The sequence below is a fragment of the Vidua chalybeata genome, chromosome 4 (genome assembly GCF_026979565.1).
Source record: "Vidua chalybeata isolate OUT-0048 chromosome 4, bVidCha1 merged haplotype, whole genome shotgun sequence".
In the NCBI taxonomy this organism is placed as follows: Eukaryota; Metazoa; Chordata; class Aves; order Passeriformes; family Viduidae; genus Vidua; species Vidua chalybeata.
The window spans coordinates 37,880,035-37,902,677 of NC_071533.1; positions in this window are offsets into that span (position 1 = coordinate 37,880,035).

Below are 22,643 nucleotides of genomic sequence, written 5' to 3' on the forward strand. Positions count from 1 at the left end.
GGGGATGCAAGAATAGATATTATTTATGCCATTGCTTCTTTTAAGTGCTAGGAAAAGCAGACATTGCCTCCTTCCAAAACAAAAACTAGAATACTCATTATTTAACTTTTCAGCAAGCATTTTATGAGATAAATGTTAGACCATAAATTTCAGGTCTAATTTCACCTCCTTTCTTCTCCTCATTATAGTAAAAGTGAGTGTAACAGGTGGGAGTAGGGGAAAAATGTTGTTAATGCCTATTTGGTTTAGTATTTGGTTTAGGTCAACTAAGAGCTACTATGGTTACTAAATCTTGATAGACCAGTGAAGAGCTCAGCTTGTTTAGCTACTTTTAATTTGCACTGTTTGGTTTTCAGCCATAGAACTGTACTACCATAAGATGTACTCTCCCCACATCTTTAACCTGGAGCTGAAGACACTCGTTTGTAATTGCTACCTACTTTCAGTAGAATTTTTCAGTAGTATATTTTATGGCATTTCACAGTAAGCCTGGTGCCCTTCTCCTTCACCACTTTAACAGTACTGATTTGAATATCCCTGCTTAAAGGCTTTCTACGTAAAAGGTAACACTTTCTTAGAACTTGAGAATAAGGACCGACATAAGGACACAAAAAAAATTGAAGTCAAATAAAAATCTGAGCTTGATAAGCACTCACTATCATATTTTCAACCCAGTTTATCTGTGGGATGAGCAGACTAATATCAGGTGCAATATATAGCTCCTCATTCCAGACTTTGGTCTAAACTACCCCATAGAGAAATTAATGCACATGTTTCAAGAGTCCATCAATTTCACTCTAATGGGAGTTTTGTCTTGAACTGGGTGAGGCAATCCCAGCAGTAGCTGCAAACATCAGTGAGTAAGGGAAAAATGCCAAATTAACAGAGCTTCAAATGAAAAATATGATGAGTTTCTAATAAGCTTACACAGATTCCAAATTACAGTTTATTTTAACAAAGCTGAAAATAATTACCTGCTTAATTGTCTTCATGTGAAACAGCCTTTGCAAGGTGTTCTGATACTATTGTGAACAGGCTTGTGAGCATTTAGAAAGACATATTTAAATATTTATTTATTGGATTGCAACACTATCATCTGTTAATGTAATGTCATAAAATGATAAACAGAACATAAGAAACATATTTATTAGTATAATAGCACAGCAGAAAGTAATAACTTTTCCACAATCCTCCAGTAACTGATGTTCAATCCATTTGCAAGAAGCAAAGCTGCATTTCTTCCTCTTTAATGATATCACACCTAACTTGAAAGGGGGATAAATGCTAATCAATGACTATCTGATCTGTAAATCAGGCTCTGCCAAAAGACATTTTTTCACTAGTGACTAAAATAAACTATGAAAGAATCTGCTAATTTAATCCTTGTTCTGCCCCTGTATTATGCTGTCACCTCTTTTGGACATTGTATACTCCATGAAAAAAAACTGAATTACTATAAAGCAGGTCTAAAATATCCCATGGGTATCTTTGAATATAAAACCAAAAGAGTACCCAAAATGCTGTTCTCAAAACAAAGAATGTCTCAAAACTTAGCACAAAGACCATGTTGAGGTATGAAATGGAGTGATAGGGGTAGAAAGAATGCTTAAAAAGAAGTCTGAATATCAACTTTGTGGCTTTTTTTTTTTCTAGTAGAATTACAATTTTTGATGCCAGAAGCAAGGCATAAATAAAATATTAAGTAATTTGTCATTTGTATAACAAAATAGTGCAGACCATTTCAATTAGAGATAGATTTACACAGCAGTCAAAAACACAGGCTTGACCAGTAATTGTTTATGAGTTCTAATGGTCGTTTTCATCTGGGGACAATCTTACAAGTCACAAAAAGTGGAATTGCTTAATTCATCATCAAATTAAAAGGCCTTTCAAAATTTGTATGTTATGGACATTAGCAAAGAATGTTTCTAAGCTTGCCTTATATTATTTTTTCTCCACCTATTAGTCTACAAACAATGAACCACAATTCACTTTTTTACCATCCAGTATGGATACGCCACAAGAAAAATAGAACCTGTAATAAGCATATAAATTATGGAAAGCCTCAGAGTCCAAGTGTGCACACATAGGAGATTGACTCTGTGCCATATATTCAGAAAAAGACTCGCTTGTGTTAGCTTCTGATTTTTGTACATAAGAATCAGAGGAATATACTTGTACACATGATAAATTCAGCCCCAAAATAATTTTTCATTAAACAGTCTTTCCTCACCTTTCTTCTGCCCTATCCCACTGTAGAAAGAATATAGTAACAGAAAAGAAGTGCAAAAAAAATAGTGCAGAGTACATAACCTGACCCATTATACATAATAGAACATTCTTAGTTTTAAAACCAAGAAAAAACTGAGGCAAGTGTCTATAAAAATCTAGTTCAGTGAAAATTATGTACACCATGGTTGTGGATTAGGCTGCCCTAATTTACAGTGCTTCAGTGAAGTTTCAGAAAATATTGTTGCCTTTCTCTCTTTCTCATTTGTAATTTACAAAAAAAAAAGATACTATAAAAGATCCTTGCTGTAGAATCAGGACAGCAAAAGGACAAAGAGTTGGAATTCAGATGTTGTCTACAAGCAATAACTGAGAAATGCAACACATAATGAATGGCAAGTCAACTTGACATGGGTCCAATTGTGCAGAAAAGTATTCAGCTGAAACCAGGAACAACCCAGTTCATTTTCTGGATTTTAACTCTACGGTAATATATTATTCCTATTATAAAATTTTCCAATGGCAAAGGAAGCAGTGATAACAATGGCAATTTTGTATTCCAGGTGAGCTGCAGCAACTGCCTTTCTATAGACTAATGTTTTTTTTCCACAAGACCTCGTTAATGAAAAGGCTTTACTTTAAACAGCTGACATTTTAACTAAAGTCTATTGTGATCAAATGTCAGAAAGAGCTGAAACTCAAAAGAGTCATTACAGTAAGATTGTTACCAACTGATTTACAGGCATCTACTTGTAGCCTAGTTATCAGTCCATTTTGTTGTACTTCTATTTAACAAGTCAGAGAAATATATTCTAATTCTAATTCAAAGGTAGAGCTTACTGCATTAAATAATATGAAAAATAATAAGAAAAGTATGGATTAAACATATGGTATAAACAATAAGTACGGTATAAATAATAAGAAAAGTATGGATTAAATATTAGGAAATAAATTCATTCATGAAGAGGGAGGGGAATGAAAAAGAGTTGTAGAATTTCAGTAGCCTTGTTTATAAAAGACAGGATGATGTAGCTGTAGATAATGTATCCAAGTGTCAAATTAGTCTTAGGAATGTTATTGTGTAAGATAAAAACTGAAGCTAATGGATGTGATATAAAAAGCTGTTGTCTTTTTAGGTTTTAAAATTTCTTTCAAAGAAATCTGTATCACTGAAGTTATTTTAAGTACATCTGACTGCAGTGATGGTCTTATCACCTCAAGAGCTCACCATTTTTCTGAGTAAAATTATTTCAGATATACAAAGTGGAAAGACATTTATTGGGAATTTACTTAAAGTGATCTCTGAAGCCTACACTGGTTGTGAAGGAAGGCACAATAAAACATTTCCTTAGTAGCTGCTTAAAAAGTCTCTACGTCTTCTACTACAACATTGTCTAACCTTTAGCTAAATGCCCCTTCTATTGATTGATTTCTTTGGCTGGTCCTGTCCCTGGTAGTTTCACTAGATGGCATAGGCTTTATTTTGCAGGAGTTGTGCATGGTGGAAATGAGTAGAGTTGAAAGGAAAAATACTGAGCTGTGTATCTTCATTGAAAATAATTAAAAATTAATTTATCTAAATTATTTCACTTTCTTCTATCACATTTTACAGACCATTGAAGAACATTTCAGTCAAATAAGTTTCTTCACTGCTTTTTTTATTCTATACCTTTCAGAGCTCTTAAGTCTGGACAGAAATTATTTCAATATATGTTTTAGTTTTAAAAAGTTAGACATTTGATTTCTGGCCCATCACTGAATCCTCTGATGACAGTGCACTCAGCTCATACTTGAAAAAAGAGCAAGTGTCACTTTAGTGTTTCTGGCAGAACTACTAAGGATAATGTCTCTGCTCCACAGGGCTTGTGCATCTGCTCCCAGTGTGACCAGAGAACATTCTGTGAAAGGCTGTTGAGCTTTGTGAGGGAAGCCAACTTCACAGCTACAGGAGCACCACACGTGATCAAAATGCCAAATTCATTAAGACTCCTGACAATACGCACAGAAGGAAAGGCTGTACTGCAGAACACACCAATGTGTGTGGCTCCTGTGTAGGTGTACACATTTGTGAATTCACACAAAGCATGTTGGAGTATTTGCATCATAAGCCTGCACATGGTTCAGGTGTTTGTATTAATATAAACATTAAAACTACAATTAGAAATTGAGGATTTCTCTGATATACATCCCACATTTTTCTGAGCTGTTCTACAGATGTTTCTGTATTTTTGGGGTGGAACCCCAAATCATTTAATTGATGTGAGACACCACAGTGCCTCGAAGATGGCACATTCAAATTAGGGTTTCCAGCTTTCCACCTGTATCTCTTGTCCATTCCTCACAAAGGTAGGCACAGAACAGGGAGAGCAGTTTCCTTTGCATTTGACCATCATGTACAGATATTTTGTAGGATTACAGTGAAGTTCATGTTCAAGTGTAGTTACTACACCTCAGAAGATTCTCAGGTAGGATCTTATATTTATGATGTTTTAATAAACATAGGATGATAGGGAGCAGTCAGTAATCTGGGGTAAGGTCCAAGGAATCACAAAGAGAATAACAGCCAGAAGTTCCCATGAAAAAAAGCCAAGTTCTATAGAGATGTCCAAGAAGCCTTTCATTACCATGACACACCATATCATGACATTTGGGTTGACAGATCACAACAATCCTGTGGCAAGTAAATGGCTTTTTCTTGGTCTGTGATGAAGTGGAGAAAAACAAATGAAATTGTAATTAATTACTGAAAGGCAGCATTAAAACTTTTGTGAAGTAAGAGTATCCTCAAAGGTCTCATTAGGCTTTCTTTGAATGAGGACTGTGAAATCAGCAATATATTATTGTCAGAAATAAGAGAAATACAACAGAAATGCAAAGACAAATAATTTAATGAATAAAATCATTCTCTTCCCATATGTGGAATATTTCAAGAAAGATACTCCCTCAGGGTTTCTTTTAAAATTATATATATAACATTCACACACCCCTACAAATTTAGGGCTCATATATTGTATTGTAAGATGAGTATAATCTTGTCTCTGTGTATATTATATACATAACTAGAAATAAGACAACGGAAACTGATAGAGTGCTGAGTCTTTCTCAAGTGCCCATGGGGCACAAATGAATAAGTTTATAATATTCTCAATATTTCTGGACAAATAATTTAATCCGTAAAATTATTCTGCAAGTATTTCAAAAGCAGTGCCTCAATATGTGTTGTACTTCTGCTGTAGCTGGAAAGAGAACAGAATCCACAGGCATCCTCATCACCACAACCCTCTGAATGTAGACATTTCTATTCTTTCATGTAGCACAAGATAAACATTTGCAATGCATGTGAAAATAAAATGTAACAGAAAAAAAATTTGGGGGACATGGCAGGTGTAAAAATATGCCAAGGTCTCTCCGGTCTTCCATCATTTTCTCCTCTTTTATCTTGAAAGCTTTCATCTATCCTGTTTCTCTGTCTTGGCTGTTTAATCTGGTTGCCTGTCTGGTCCAATTAATTCTTGATATTCACTGTTTTTTTCTTACTTCATTTCTTTCTTCAGAATTAAGTGTTCCCTATTGGTACCCAGAGAAAGCAGCAAGCTCAGGAAGAAAAGAGTATTTCAAGCAACTCACAGCAGGGAGTCAAGAGCCAGGTCTTCATGCTTATGTAGCCTTACAGAATAGAGTATGTCTGAATACAGTTGGTGATGAGAAGGAATATACACAAAACAAGACAGGTCAGGAGTGCAAATACTTGCGATCTGAAAAGTCTCCTTTTGTAGTCCACTTTGTCCACTCTGATAGGCATTGCAAGGGCTTTATGCTTTCAGTTAAGTTAAAACCTAGCATTCTCTTGGAAATTTCAAACTAATTGTATCAACTTTAAAAGTTTGGAACTTGGGCACTTGGGCACAGAGAACACAATTTCACAATCTAATCTGGTAGGAAGCAAGAAAACTATCTAAAAGTCTCCAGTGTAATGATGACATTGGTCTGGGTTGGTGCATTCTGGAGATGGGAACAAAAAAAAAAAAAAAAAAAAAAAAAAAAAAAAAACAAAAAAAAAAAAAAAAAAAAAAAAAAAAAAAAAACACAAAAAAATAAAAAAGTAGATGAATATCATGTGAGTTTGTTCTTTTATAATTTTGAATTAGATAGGATTATCTCCTACTTATTGCAACATAAAACAGTCATGGTCTTTTATAGCTCTGGTGAGCCAAGAAAAACATGAGAAACAGCAGCAGTAGTAGAGCATGCCTGTAGAAGAGTCACATAACACATACTATGATGAGAAAAAAGGAAAAACATCCTAAAAGTATTCCTCCTAGATTTAACTAAAACCTCAAATATAAGTAAGTAAAATCAGTTGCAATTGTTAAAGAAAACTTGTATCATGAAAAATAGTGATAAAGTGGTTGCTACCCCATCACTGAAGGATAGCTATTTTATAAAAAAGAGAAATTGTGTCTAACCCAGAATGTGAAAGTGACTCAAGCAGGAATTATGTTTAACAAGTTTGTATCATCTTGTATACAATGATATCAGAAATGTGGTATATATTGTAGGAATTCTAAATCAAAATTAATCCTATTTAAAACATTGTTTTAAACTCTGGCTATTTGACTCCTCCCAGTTTAAAATTATCTTCAGCATTTTAAAATGTTTTTTATTGTGCAGCTAGCTCAATTCCATGATTTTTGAATAAAAATAAAGAATATTTATTATAAAAGTATCTATATATTGTAGTTACCTACAGTAAAATCAATCCAAGCTATGCTCTATTGAATTGATTCACATCACCAAATTAAGAAATCAATAACTCTATCTGTGATTAAAATTGATTATAAAACCTAATCATCTTACCTGAAAAGTGAAAAAAGAGGAAGGCAACACCTTCCATCTGTAGATTTTTAATTCCCTAATTGTGGACTTTCTAATTGAATTATCAAATGGTACAAGGGAAAAACATACTTGATATCTTTGATATTAACTCTTCATCATTTATTGCTACCAGGCAAAACCATCACCACATTTAAAAGCTTCTTTTGTCATCATAAGACCAGAAATCAAACAGCACACTTAGAAGTATTTCCTTCTCCAATCAAAAGCATCATATCACAGCCTATCATTAGGGTGTTCTCTTCAGCCTCTTGGTAGATCTAGATTTTGACTTCACTGTTGTAAAAATGGCAGAATCTGATTACAAGAAGGGCCACCCAGCACCCTCTTCTTGTAGTAAATCCAATTCAAGAATTTAGTTCTCATCTTCTAGTAGTAGTCAGACGCCCAGGGTAAACCTGCAGCCTGCCACTTCATTGAAATTCTGGTGAAAAACTAATCATTGCAACCTGATTGTCTTCCTAGCCTGCCTGCAGATCTGGAAATAAAAAACAACTTTCACAACTGAGAAAGAAAGAATATTTAAATTACATGCACATTCAGGCACCTTTGTATGTCAAACAGGTCTTACAGAGTTCTCATACTTCCCAAAAATGTTAAGTTCACCTCTCTTGTTCTATAAACACTGGAGTGTGTGTGATAGCATTTACACACAGCAGTGATAAAATAAACAGAAGAAACCTATTTAGTCCCACACAAAAGGAGGAAGACCACTCTGTATATTGTGTCATTCTCTAACATCAAGATGTGGTAAACACCTTTACCAATTGCTTCATCAAGGAAATCTGACCCTGACAGAGCATTATCTGTAAGGGTAAAATAACCCTTTGCCCTTTTGCCTCTGTCACAGTCTCATACCTATCACATCAGCTGCTCCAACAGGAGGATGTGCCACAAGGTCAAACCTCTACTGAGCTGAGTGGGGATTGTGAGCAACTATTTGTGACCATCCCAAACTAAAAAACAGCCCGTATTCCCCTGATCCCAGCCCTCAGATAGATGAAGGCCACTGTGTCGGTGCCATCTCTGTGTCTCAACGCTTTTCTTGTTTCTCCAGATAGACAGTTAGGAAATGATAATATGTGCATCTCATAGAAAGCAAATAAAAACTATGCACAACTATGTATAATCCAGATACACCTATACAAAAAACTACCAATTTCAGGCTCCAATTGCAGTAATCAACACAAAGCATAGGAGCTGAAAGCATGGTGAAATTAGACATACAGACCAGTAGACAAGTCCAGTGGAATGAGAAAATATAGTAATGGGTTTTATGTAGGGGAAGGCATGTATGGGTGATGCATATATAAGGCCCATAAACTTAAAATGTTTGGTGTTAGGACTTTTGGGACCTGTACTAAAATCAGAATATATTCTTTAAAGCAATGGTGAGAAAATATAGGCTGTCATACCTACTTTTTAAGTAAAATTTCATTTTGCATGAATGTCAACCTAATACTTTTCAAAATAAAACAATGAAGATATATATACTTTCTCTGCTAGAATAATTGCCATTCTCATTCCTAAATAAATGTTATGAAGGCATCTGTTTTGAAAAATTATGCTTTCATGTTATTTTGATGTATTTTAGCTGAGGTTTTTCCCATTCAAAGGGTTTAAGAGAAGCACAGCTTTTTCAACAAGTAATGCCATTTAGACTTCTCTGAGGGAAGTCTTTTTTTAATATCAGTTGCTCCCCAGCCAGTCCAGCTATTCCTACCCAAAGGTCATGCCCAGAAATGGGGGGGGGGGGGGATGACCCCAGTTCCAGCAGCCCCATTCTGCTCACCCCAGCCAGATAGTGCATTTCAAAAAAAGAACACACAAGGCAATTTTCAAGCTGAGAAGTCATTAGACTAGACAGAAAATTACCCAATTATCCAATACCATCAGAGGCTTAGCATAGCACTGAAGGAGAAGATGCATAAATGGGAAAACATGTATTTCAAGATGGTGTAGAGTGAACTGAATACCTCCACTGCTAAGACTGGAACTGCTGTACTCACTAAATGTGCAGGTGAAGAAACCTTGCTGATAGATATATGACTGAAATGATAGTCAATTTAACTGTACAATTATTCAATAATTGTCTATTTAAAGAGCATCCATTCTTTTGATTTCTAAGTGATCCTGGCCCTTTTTCTAGATTACTACTAGCAGTAGTCAGGTTGGACCTCCTTTTGAAAAACAAGTGCAAATACTTGGAAGCAATTTTGGTTTGTTTTAATTGAAAAATTCTATGGCATTTTCTTAGATTTTCTCTGGAGTTCATTCTCTGTACTACCACTCTTTCATCAAAGGCATCATTTCATATTCATGATTCTTGAAACAAGCTAAACAAACTTCAAGCATTTGTGTTCTGGAGTAGGGTCTTCAAATTAAATTCATGTGAATATTTTGCTCTTCCATGCAACCTTGTCTTTGTACATATAGAAGGAATCAGTTACTTAATTTCACTATCAGAAAAGCATTAGAACTAAACAACTTTTTTTTTTTTCCTCAGAAGAGAACTCCTGAGCTATTTAGTTCATGTTAAATTATTACAAAATTTATCATATGTGACCTGGCAATTTTAAATGATAGAACAATGAAAATCACTGGCATTTCCTAATGTTTAATCGATTTGTCAAATGAAAGAACATAAAACTGAATTATGAGCACAGCAATGAGAGAAAATATACAAAATTCTCCTCCAATGAACAATGAACAAGAGATAAGTGGAGGTTCTTAATGCTTCCCTCTGAATTAGATGGCAAATGGATTTCTGCAGAACTCTATTCCTCATGCATCTGTATCCTCATACCTATTCCATATTTTCATTAAGAGACTGGGTGGTGAATTCCTGAAATTTGGGTTAGAAATACATTGAAACACAGAACTGAACTTGACAAATTGGAGATACGTCCTGAAAAATAATTGGATGTTATTTAGCCAAGAGAAGTAGAAGTTACTAAGGGACAGCCATCTACATAAATATGTAGCGTGAAAAAATACCCTGAGAGATTTATATAGTAGTTATCTTAAGATAGTAGTTATCTTAATAAGCAGCAGAACATAAGCCAATGGAGTAATGCTTCTGCTATCAGCCAACTAAACCTTGGTTTCTCATATATAAATGAAAAGTAAGTTTAATAACCTTTTGATTTAGACAACACTAGTAAGGAGAAAGTGGAAGAACTTTGTGTCCAGCTTGAGAAAATATATTTCAAGAAATTTGACAGGAACTCCAGAGGAGAGCCACAAATATGAGAGGTTTTTAAAACATTATTTGATACGGAATATTGAATGAAGAGATAGAAGAGTTTAATCTGAAGGAGAGAAACTGAGATACAAAGGTAAAACAAACAAAATAAATATTCACCTAAATAAAAATTTCAGGAAAGGGGAAGGAATTAACCTAATTCAACTGAATATGAAAAACAGCAATTGACTTAAATTTTAAAGAACAAGATATTAACAAAAACACCTTAATAATAGCAGTAAGGTAAAGCCTGGGTCACACCTTTTGAGAAAGCTCTGGTATTTCCAGTGCCGGAGGTGTTTAAGACTAGGCTGCTCAGATGTCTCTCAGACTCTACCTGCATGTAATTGGCCCTGCCCTGCGGAAGATGAATGGACATTGACTGAATAACCTCTTGAATTCCCTTCCAGCAATATTATGATCTAACCACCTGTAATTCTCACTGCATTTAAATCAGTGCCAGAGCATTTAATAACCTCCCTTCTTTTTTCCCTATTATGACCTCTTACAAGAAAAGCTAATAATAGCTTACTCTTGAGTTTAAAAGGCGATTAAACAATTACAACCTCCTCTCACAAACCACTCCAGACAGAACTGATGAGCAGACTTCTGCATGCCTGTGCTCAGACTCCAATGTAAAATGTAAAAGGGTGTGTCTTTTGCTTGGCAGTGTTTTAAGTAGTGTTGAATGTTCAGTATTTAAGTAGTAAGAAGACTCTTCACGCTTCCTCTAACAGAATCAGTGAGTTAAAAGCAATTTGATGACTGAAGGATGTGATACAAGAAGACACACACAACCCCCTCCCACACAAAAAAACCCCAAAAAACTCCAAAAACACCCCGAAACAACACAGCATCACAAAATAAAAAATTCCACCAGCCTCCCTTCTCTTAGAAAAACCACCAAGAAACAAAAAAGATTTTTATGACTCACCAAATAAACAGAAAGATAGCATGACTCAGAGCTTTAGCTGCAACCTCCTGATTTAATTCCATCCTAGGAGTTTGGGTTCTACTAAGAAGGAAAAACTCAACACTTTTTTTCTGCTTGCTATCTGAAAGCTAATTCTGATATTAAGGAAATATTCCATCAAGATATATGTGTGTGTGTCTGTGTGTATTTATATACTAAAATAATTACAGATACCAACTTTTTGCCTAAGAAAATAAAATCACCATTAAATCAACTAAGTTTTCCTGCAATTAGTAGCCCAGAAAACATGGAGAAGTTCTGAAGACATTCAGACATGAAGGAAAACCCATACCCACTATGATAAGGGCAGAATTCCCCATCTTCCTGTTTACTTCACCATGATTTTGTGTGCTCTCCATTGGGAAAAGTCTCACAGCAAATGTGACAAATACTGCAGCAGACACGATTGTGGTTCCTAAGAAACATGTCCAGATCACCTATCTTATACATATGACTGGAAAATGAATGGTAGTTTGGTAGGAGCTGGGCTACAAAGACAAAGTCTGAAATGTAATTCTGCAGCTTTAAAACACTAAATATTACTGCAGGTTTCATTTACCTAATACCTTTCCCCTATAGATTAGTAACTATTTCACAAAATGAGGACACTTCATAAATTTCAGTAGGTGAGAAAGCTGAGAAGATAAGTAAATAGACAAATAGATCAGAGAAGAAAAGTAAATAGCCAAAAGTCACCCTGTGGACCCAAGACTAAGCTAGAAAAAATACACAGCTCTTCTGAGTCTGCTTTAGCTGTTGGACTATAGTGGATGCAGTAGGCACCACTTAATCACACAGTCATTTTAAAATTATCTGCTTAAATGAAGATACCTGTTGAGTATGAAAAACCTTTAGTAGAAAAGAAAGTTCCGTGGAACTCTAGTCACTACTAATTTGCTATGCTTTCCAGTTAACTTTACAGTGGGATTAATAAAGGTTTTCAGAAAACTGAAGGGCTTAACTAATTATGAATTTCATTCAAAATTCAGCTAGGAGTAATTAATATCCTGGGAATTCTTCCTACTCTCTTGGAATACAAGCATCAAAAAAATGGCAATATTCCTACCCTGATTATTCATAGTGCTTGGCAAAAATAACAAAAAGCACTCTCCTAACCTGCAAAGACAGGATGCGCAAGGTAGCTAAACTGAGGAGATACTTGAACTTAAACCTCATTAAATAACAAAAATGGAGGACAAAAGCAAAGCTCTGTTGTAAAGAAGTTTGTTGCCAACTAACGTATCCAAAAGGTTTTGTCCTCATCTGAGATTCAGAAGCGGGAAGATGACCATGAAAATATTTTTTTTTAAAAACAGAATGAAGTGTTAAGAGCTTCTTTTCAGAAATACTATATTCATTTTTTTAAATTTGCTTCATAGATTGACTTGTAAAGACCGGGTGCTTGTTCATACCAACCCATAAGGCCATAGGGTAAATGGATAAACTGCCAGATTTCAAAACCAGATATTGAAACTCCTGCTTTTGGCAAATTTTATGTTCATATGAAAGCAATTTAATTCATTTTAAAAAATGTCATGTAACATAAGGTAACTTCGTATAAAATTATTAATATTGGGCTCATATTAAGGACCTACAGGTCTGGTGCTGTGAAATCTGGAACCCGTTTGTATAGGAAGTCTGCCTCAAAAAGGATTCCATCATTCTTTTCTATGCTATTATGGTTCCCTATCTCCAGCTCACCAAATTTTTTTGGTTAGCTCATTCATGGCTGATACAAAGAAAAATAATATATAATTTATTTTTAGGAACTCTACTGTACCAATAAGGGGATTATTAAAAGCAAACCATAGAAATCAAAATACTTTCCTTTTAATTAAGCCTCCCTGGGAATAATAAGTTACTTTCTTTTTTGTGCTCTCATTTTGAATTCCATAAACATTATTTTTGAATGCAAGAAATTGGGTATTTAGGTGGTCCTATGGATTTCAATTCCACAATGTTTGACAAGGTGATTGATCAGAGATTGGACTCAATGATATTAGAGGTCTTTTCCAACCTAAATGATTCCATGATTTTATAAAGAGCAAGATGGTTTTTAGGGTTTTTCTTTTTTTTTTTTTTTTGCCTTCAACTGTAATTTATCCGTTGTCAGGTTTAAGGAAAGGTTTCAGAAGAATATTATGCTCATCTTTACTTTCTCATTTTGTTTATAGGCAGGACTGGATTCAGATTCCATCAGTTTCAGCAGGTATAAATCACTCTTCCCCTCAGCTTGGGAAAAATCAGTAACTGTACAGTTTTAATTTCATAAGCTAATTTTGAAAAGCTATTACTTTTTAACTATTTTTTTCATTTAGATAATCTCATTATTATTTAATCAATTCTCAAAACAAAAAAAAATGTTTCAGACTAAAGAAAAAAGTTTTACAAACTCTATTAATCATGAGACTTCTTTATGAAAATAAGTGTTTATATTAAACATGAAAATAAATTTTTAGTCAAAATATTTTTAAACAACTTAAAGATTATCATTTAAATGACTGTAAAATATTACAATTGTGAAAATTGAAAATCCACTTATATTTCATATGGAAGAAGAAAGGGGAACAATGTTGTTTATTGTCAGGCATTTCACTTGAAACAGAATGCAAAAGCCACCAAAGGGATGTAGTTTCTGCTGCCACAATTTACTTTAAACAAAAAAAATAATTATAGTTATTGAAACCAGAGAGAGGAAATTTCTGAAGAAATTGTTTGATCCATTATGCTAATCAGCCATCCCTCTCTGCATCATTACAGTTCAGCTTTCATAGCTATTAATAGAAGAAACTGCTGGAACCAAACTGAAAGGTATACAACTGTATTATTATAGCAAGTAATTTTTAAAACTTAGCTCATGAATAAAACATCAAATAAATGTTTTCATAATTAGTTTTTCTTTTCATGAATAATGAAAAACAATCACAAGCACATTTGTTTGTTTTTTCTATTTTAAGGTGCATTACTGAAGTCCTAAATTGAATGTTAGAATCTCTTCAGAGAAAATAGGTAAGAATGTTCCATCTTCATCACTTTTTCAATAAGCAAATGAACAAGTGTTGAATTTGGAGAATAACACCAAAACAGTATCTTTGACTCTTTCAATTTACTTTCAGTCATGCTCAGCATACTTCTCCCATTCATTTAGTATTCATCTCCCATGCATTTAGTGAATATTCATTTTTCACAGGAACTATAATAAGAGAAATAAAAAGAGAAAAAACAAAGACTGATTCTCTGTGCTGTGCTCTTTTACACCTCTTGAGCAGTGTACAAGTGAGAGAAAATAGCAGCAATTGCAATTTAGCAATTGGCTAAATGTAACTGCTTTTAATGCCTCTGCCAAACTACAGTGCAGTGCATTACAGGAGAGGAAAGCAGACATCCAGTGGGTACTCTTCTCTCATTATTTTTTAGTGGTTTATTAACTATTGCAAACTGAAGCTACCTGGCACAGCTTAGAGTGGCTTGGAGGCCATTCATTTTTATTGTGGGTATGGAGTGATTGCAATCATTCGCATGAAGCAGAGACTTGCCCCTGGATCCCGAAAGCTCTAGCCTCTTAGTCAAAAAAAAAAAAATCAGGCTTAAGTTCATGTTTCACTCTCCACTTTCATTTCATTCACATTAGTGGTAGTATGTTCACAGTAAAACCAAAGACAAGATTTCCTCCAAAGATTCTATCTATTGAAATCACTAAATAAGCCAGGCAAGAATGTGAGCATGAATTTTGCAGCTCAGACCAAGCAGGAGCATGTTGCTGTTTTATGTCAACAGGTAGTGCAGGTGGTGGACACTGTTTTCAGTCTTGGAGACTCAGGTATGGAACCAGTTTACAAGGGCTCTTGCACAAGTTAAAGCTAGTCCTCTATAAAAATAAAATGAAAATTTAAAAAAAATATAAAAAGCTGTTGAACTGTCTTCTCTTACTTAAAAAGTAATTTTATTTTTTTGTTTTGCATTAGAAGAGTTTTGTGACTCATGATCAGTCTGGTACAGCATTCCTAATGCCTTTACAAAATGCAAGACAAAAGAAAATAAGAGAATAAGAGAAATTTAAAAAAAACATGGATTTGACAACCATATGTAGCATAGAACACTTTTTCATTTCAAAACCCCTTACCAGAGCCCTAATACAAAGGCATTTGATGACTCAGCCATGGTTTGCAGCTCTTTTCAACTGATTCTGTGCATGCTCACACAATTACACACATGAATGTGATAAAATACAATTTAATCCGAAATCATCGCTCAGTCATTAAATCATTCAGTAGTTTAATATATTCAGGAATGATGCTGTGGGCTAAGCTGGTGTAGCCAAGACTCAAAGCATTAAAGCTATTATAAAATTCCATGGTTTTTTTTTTTTTTTTTCCTTAAACTACTATCCTTTCTTGAGAGACTCAGGGAGCTTGTGATTGTTTTGTACATGTCGAAAGCCTAATTCTGACCAATCCTAATTAGTTCATGCAGATCAGGTGCTCAGTATAAGATACTGTTCAAAGTCATAAAAGAAACTTTTGTAAGAATAAGTATTGTTAGTAAAGATATTTGAGTACTCTGTGGACACTTGGCAAATGGAAAATCATAAGAGCAGTTTTATTTTAGAATAAACATTCAATGTATAAATGAGAGGAATATCATCACTGTTCTGAGAGATTATATAGCACTTAAAATATGGTCATTACTTTCTAAGGAAACAAATCCTCTCTTTTCCCCTTAAGTCTTGAATTCTTTGCTGCCAAAATAGGTAATGGGATATGTTCTGCACAGAGACATAAACCATAAAAATGTGTTGTACATTTAATTAACATTAAATACCTCTGTCTTATTGGGGTTGGAGTACTGTATCCCTTTTTTTCTTTTCTTCAACATTTAACATTAACATTCAAAGTCATCAACATTTAACTTTAAAATAGCTGAGGGAATGGATAACTGTTTCTGATAACGTAGAAAGATAAAACCTCAGAAGGATAGCAAATCAGGATTTAAAAAAACCCAACCCTGAATACTCTCAGAATTCAGAATTTTAACTGTTTTAAAATTGCTAAAAGTTTTTAATTCATTACAGAATTTGAATGACTGATTTTAGAATTATAAAGCTTATGAAAGTTGTATGTGGTACAAATAATTTGGGGCACAACAGGAGAAAATATGAAATGATAATGTTTCAAGTGAGAATCAAACATTCATTTATTCCATAAAATCCAACTATTGCCGAATGAAGCATTTGCTGATTATTTTAATTCATCATGTGAGTTTTAATAGAAAATGTGACAAAAAGTGAAAATAACTGTTAATTTAAGTTATAGTATTACTTGACAGTAATTAAAACAGGGCATTTTGCTAGTGCACATGTGTAGAAATTGCTACCTTTCTAATCATACTGATTTTACGACCTTTTCTGTGAAATATAAAGAAGCTGATTCCACTTCTCCAGAAAAACAGAGGAAAGTAGTCCACAAGCTTACTGAAACTACATTTAACTACCTTGCAAACTGATTAGTGTTATAATATCATTGCTACTTTGTGGTGTAGTACATGAATCTGTATGATCTCACAATTATTTGTTTTGTTCCAAAACATATTATTTTCAGGAATTGTTCATAAGGTCAAGACATCTTCCAAAATCCTCCCAATTATTAAATTTTAATTCTTTTTTTTAACAGAAATAATGATTCTATAGTATAGGAAATGTCTTAATCTGCCTTATAACAATCCTGCCATACAAAAATAAATCTTCCAAACCCAAATTCTTTTACTATAAAGGGCTTTAATCTAAATTCCTTGTTTTCTCTCTTTCCAATTATTTTCCTCACCAACTTGCTTTAAACATGAATAGTGCAATAATGTAAAAACATACCCCCTGGTCAGAAACTTACATCATTTCCAGCATAGACATTTATAGGCAATTATAATACCAATGTAATTACATACAGAATCATGTGAACTCTGACAACCCACTGAATGGTATTCCCCTGTAGGTTACACATTAAGCAAATCAAAGTGTTTATTAGAACAAAAAGTTTCTTTTGGTACCTGAATCCACCTTCCACTGTCTGTGTGCACTCCTCCTAAAAATCCAGAACTACTGAGGCATGTTACAAAAGCAGTTTATGTAAGCACCCTAACAAGTACCAAGCAGAAGAGCACAGGAAAACTCAGACAACCACAAATCCAGAACCTTTACACAGTTCAGAGTCACGTTCTTCTTTCTCAGTCACACAACTGAAAGCATTTTCCAGTTGAACTGATCAGGGCAGCTGCCAAGGTAAAATATGACTTTGGAATCCTGAATATTATTTATGTCCAGTTGTCAAAAGGTTTCTCATTTTAGGCTCCCCTGTCACTTTGGTAAAGGTTTTTACCAAGGGCTGTTGGTCATTTTCAGCACAAGAAAGTGAATAGTGCTCTTGATCAAAAATGAAAAAAAAAAATCAGAAAACATTGTAAAAATAAGGAAAATTCACTGTTCAATATACCATCTTTCCATATAAATTACATTTGAAAAAATATGGTTATAACAAAAAAAAATTGCAAAACACATCAAGGTTCCATACAGAGGTGTATTTACTATGATAATGACAATGAATAAGCAAATAACTACACATTCTTTTGTCAGTATTTAGAGCTTCCAAATCAAAATGACAAGGTATAGTTCATCTATGTTCTGCACCTAGTGCCAAATTCAGCCAAATTAGAAATCAAGGTGTAAAAATATCTAAGTTATGACTCAGAGTAACCTCTATCTACGGATAGTGGATTTGAAAAAAAAAAAAAAAAGAACAGCCCATAAGATGTACCCTGGACAAGTGACACCACAGGATCTTATTTATGCTTCTACAGACATAGCAAACCAATTACAGTTTTTAGACAGGGAAGTTAATGTGTGCAGGTAGAAAAGCCCCTGCTGGTATACAGTAGGGGCATTGAAAATGCAGATAAACCAGTGCAAAATAGCAATGGTTCTGGGATCTAACAATGTTCACCTGGTTTGGTTCTGTATAAAGCACAGGCCATAGAAATGTGTACCTAAGCTGAATTCAAACATTCAGTTTCAACAGTGACCAAGGAAGTGACTGAATCTTGAGAACATTTTGTTCATCACAATAAAGTAAAAAGCAGCTTTTATGAATATAATTGTCTATACAAATGAATTCTTGTACAAAACTTTGGTTTAATAAACTAGCAAGATTTTGAGGTGTTTTTTTTCATTATTGATGAGGCAGTCTAAGATACTTTTTTATTCAATCTATCAACTTTTGTTTAAACTTTATGAAGATATATTACATGCCCATCTCAATACAAAATTAAGTTGGGGAAATGTTCTAATATATTTCAAAATTTCACACTTAATTAGGCTTTTTGAGAAAGTAGAGCCCTTAAGTCTCAGGGGGTAAAAGACAATATTTCTCAGTCACAGACAGGAAGTCAGATGAACTGACTAAGACCTGATTTCTTATAGAAACAAGTAAAAAAGATCACTGGATTTTGACTTTCAATTTCAAATTATTTTCTCTGGATATAAACCACTGAAAGCATTAAAGATACTGAAAGAAAATAATACTCTTCAACACAGTTGAAGAGTACATTGTACATCAAAAACATCAACTGCCTGTAGATCAGATGTCAAATATGTGATTTCTTTTCAATCCATGCTGATAATTAGTTTACTACTTTACTACTTCTTTTTCATTCTTATTAGCAAAAAAGATCTGAATGGCCTTCACATACAGACAAGTTAACACTTCCTAAGTTGTCTTTTAAACATTTCCATGTACAGCCCCTACTCATTAACATAGGTTTGTCTATTTCTATTCATGTAAATAAAACTATCTAGCTTTCTAGATCAGTCCCAAAAGCATTGCCTTTACTTCAGTTTCCCGCTGATCAAAGAATACATGATGAGTGGGATAAACAGAGACCTTGAAAATAGAATATTTACTGAGCTCTTGTTTGTCTACAAAAAAAATTTAAATGTTCAGCATTAAAGGTAAGGCCACTGGAGATTTGCCTACACGGCGCTGAATAAATATAAGGCATGTTTAGGTTTGTTCCCTTGTGCCCTAAACTCTTTCCTCCCACCCCCTAAAGTAGTTCCCTACAGCAAATTGGCTCCATCAACATGTTTCTCTCTCTTTTGACTTACATGGCAACACTCCAATATTTACTTGGTCATTCTCCAGTGAAGTACAATGTCTTTTGGTACTAAAGACTCTGAAGATTATAATTGATTTCAAACAACACTACCACACATACACTGAGTTTGCAAGGATCTTCCAAGACAGTTTGAGACTTAGTGGGGAAGCCTTGATTTGTTCAAGGCAGCACTGAAGAATGAAGTTCAGTCACAGTCTATTTGAACTTCAATTAAACTTGAATCTACGGACATCCTTGGCTCGGGACTAGTACATAGCGGAATAATTGCTATCTTTTCCCATCAGGAGGGAAGTAATCATTGCAGTAACTCATTTGTGCTGGTGACTTCTTAAAATTTCAATATGAATATGAATCTAATTAGGGGCCAAACACAGATATTCTCCTGTGTTAACATTGCTTTGACATTGTTATATAAAAAAAAAGTTAAAATGAGTGATGCAAGAACTTCAGAAGCCTTGGGGTTTGGAAAAGCTTCAAAAACCAGCAAAGACATAGGCAGTTAAAGAAAGAAACAAAGAGAATCCCACAATATCCTATGATCTTCCCTCCATCCCAGATGCTTACCACCAGAGAGCTTCTTATCTCTATCATCCTCCACATGGGGACAATCCAAAGCTGTTTCTTTGTAGAACGAGAGAAGTTGGAACACAGATGCTTTTTGTGCTTCTGTTGTCTGCCTAACCTCTCCTCGTTCTCTCAGTTGCTGCTCCTTGCTGTATAGCAGTTTTGTGCTGACCTATAGGCAATTTGATAATAACAGACTGTTTTTTAAGAACCTTTATCGTTCTCACTGTAAAATAAAATGGAATGCTGTACACTATCTTCTAGCTGCATTAATTTAGTCTTAAATAACTGTTTCAGTATTTGTCAGTCTCTGCCAATTTAACCTTCCATTTTGCTGAGAAAACAAGAGATGGCTACCAAATGTCAATTCTCTCTGGTCATGTTTGAGAGACATGAAGTAAAAACAGAGAAACAGAGCAGAGGTTTAATTTTAATTTTAAGGCTTTTTTAAAATTTGACAGCAAGAGTGGGGTTTTTTTGTGTATATCTGTGTGTGTGTGCAAAAATAAAAGCAGATTGTTAGATACTGGCACAGATTGTTAGATGTGGCACAAATGGACCTCCTCCAGGAGTTCTCTTAAATAAATCATATATATATATATATATATATATATATATATAAAAGCAGATCCACTCTGTTTGGCTGTAATGTGGCATGTTCTGTCAAATATCTTTGTTTGGGTGTAGAAACACACAAAAATGTCCATGAAAACTATTCTGCAGGAGACAGTCTGAGATTATGTGTATAGCTGTAACCAAAGTTAGTCACTTTTCAAAATTGTAATTGTGTATAAGAGGGCTGTTGCACTGAGTATATCATTAAAAACAGGCTAAAATAGTAGCAGAACAGCTACCATGAAAAATTCATGTTGCAAAATTAACCTATCCATTTTAACAATATGTAATCATGCATAAGAAGAGGTTTCTTTTAGGAATATAGAATGACTCAATGTTAAATTATATAAAGGCTGAAAGCATTTAGAACTGTTCAGAATCTAAAACATTAAAACAAGGTCTGAAAAAATCAGCTCTGAACTCTCTCTGTCTCTATATATATAGAGTTTTATATATATATATATATATATATATATATATATTTTTTTTTTTTTTTTTTTTTTTTTTTTTTTTGCTTAGTGAGAATGCTTATATGGGAAGCTTTTATTCTACTCTTAGTAGCAGGAAATAAGAAAATATATTCTCAGCTTTTGAATTTCAGCTTGAAAATTCCAGTATGAGAAAATCATGGGAAAAAATCCCAAAGGGCATGGTTAGTGTGCTAGCATTGCTTTAAGCAGCCTGCCCAGTTTTTTCCTTACTTTGATGGTTAACTAAACACTAGAGATTTATTGTTGGCTATTTTAGGAGTCCTTCAGTTTTTGAGAGCTGTAGAACCAATTGATTTTGCAAGAGTAATAGCAGATCAGTACAAAATCAGAGAATGACATCAAGTAATTGCCACTGTTGTACAAAAATGATAATAAAAAATTGTCTAGGCTTTCTCTTCTTAAATTAAGAGGGGGGAAGGGAAGGGAAGGGAAGGGAAGGGAAGGGAAGGGAAGGGAAGGGAAGGGAAGGGAAGGGAAGGGAAGGGAAGGGAAGGGAAGGGAAGGGAAGGGAAGGGAAGGGAAGGAAGGGAAGGGAAGGGAAGGGAAGGGAAGGGAAGGGAAGGGAAGGGAAGGGAAGGGAAGGGAAGGGAAGGGAAGGGAAGGGAAGGGAAGGGAAGGGAAGGGAAGGGAAGGGAAGGGAAGGGAAGGGAAGGGAAGGGAAGGGAAGGGAAGGGAAGGGAAGGGAAGGGAAGGGAAGGGAAGGGAAGGGAGAAAAAAGCAAAAACAGCAATAGAGTCTGTATTTGCACCTAAATATAACAAGAATGAGAATTGCTGAACTTATTAATTTTGAATACAAGGCAAAAATTTCATGTGACACCTTGTTTCCATGGTTTGTCCTTTCTAATAGAGTACCATCTGTGTTTGATTTATCGACATATATGGAATTCATCTTTCTAAGCAGTGAATTAAACTTTAGAGTAATATACTATGTTCAAGTTATTTATCATCTCCCTAAGTATAAACTTCAAAAATATTGAGAAAAACCATATACTTAAGTATGTTACTGAGACTGGGAAATGTATTTTATATACAAAAATCTTATAAAATGAAATAATTTTTTTCCACACACATTCTGAAATAGTCATGCTAATATTTGTCTATTTTTATACATGTTTTTTCTAGAAAAAAATGTTGCTGGAGTATTCTTGGAAACAGAATATAAAAAAATACAATCACAGCTAGGGTATTTTTTTTTAACTTATTAATATACCTGTGTTTTTTTTACAGTATTTATTCTGCTCTATAAATCACCAACCAGTATGAATTTAGTGGAAAGGCTTTTTTTCTTAGGTAAATAACTACTTTTTTTTCTCCTGGATTACAGAAGAATTTTGGTTCCATATAGAGCAATACAAACTGTTACTGGCATGCCCTCTTTAATTTTTAAAACAAAGCATCATCTCCTTTTCTTCTTGAAGACAAAGGAAAAAGAAACAGTAAGTATCTCACATTAAAAATTAATACCAAATTTG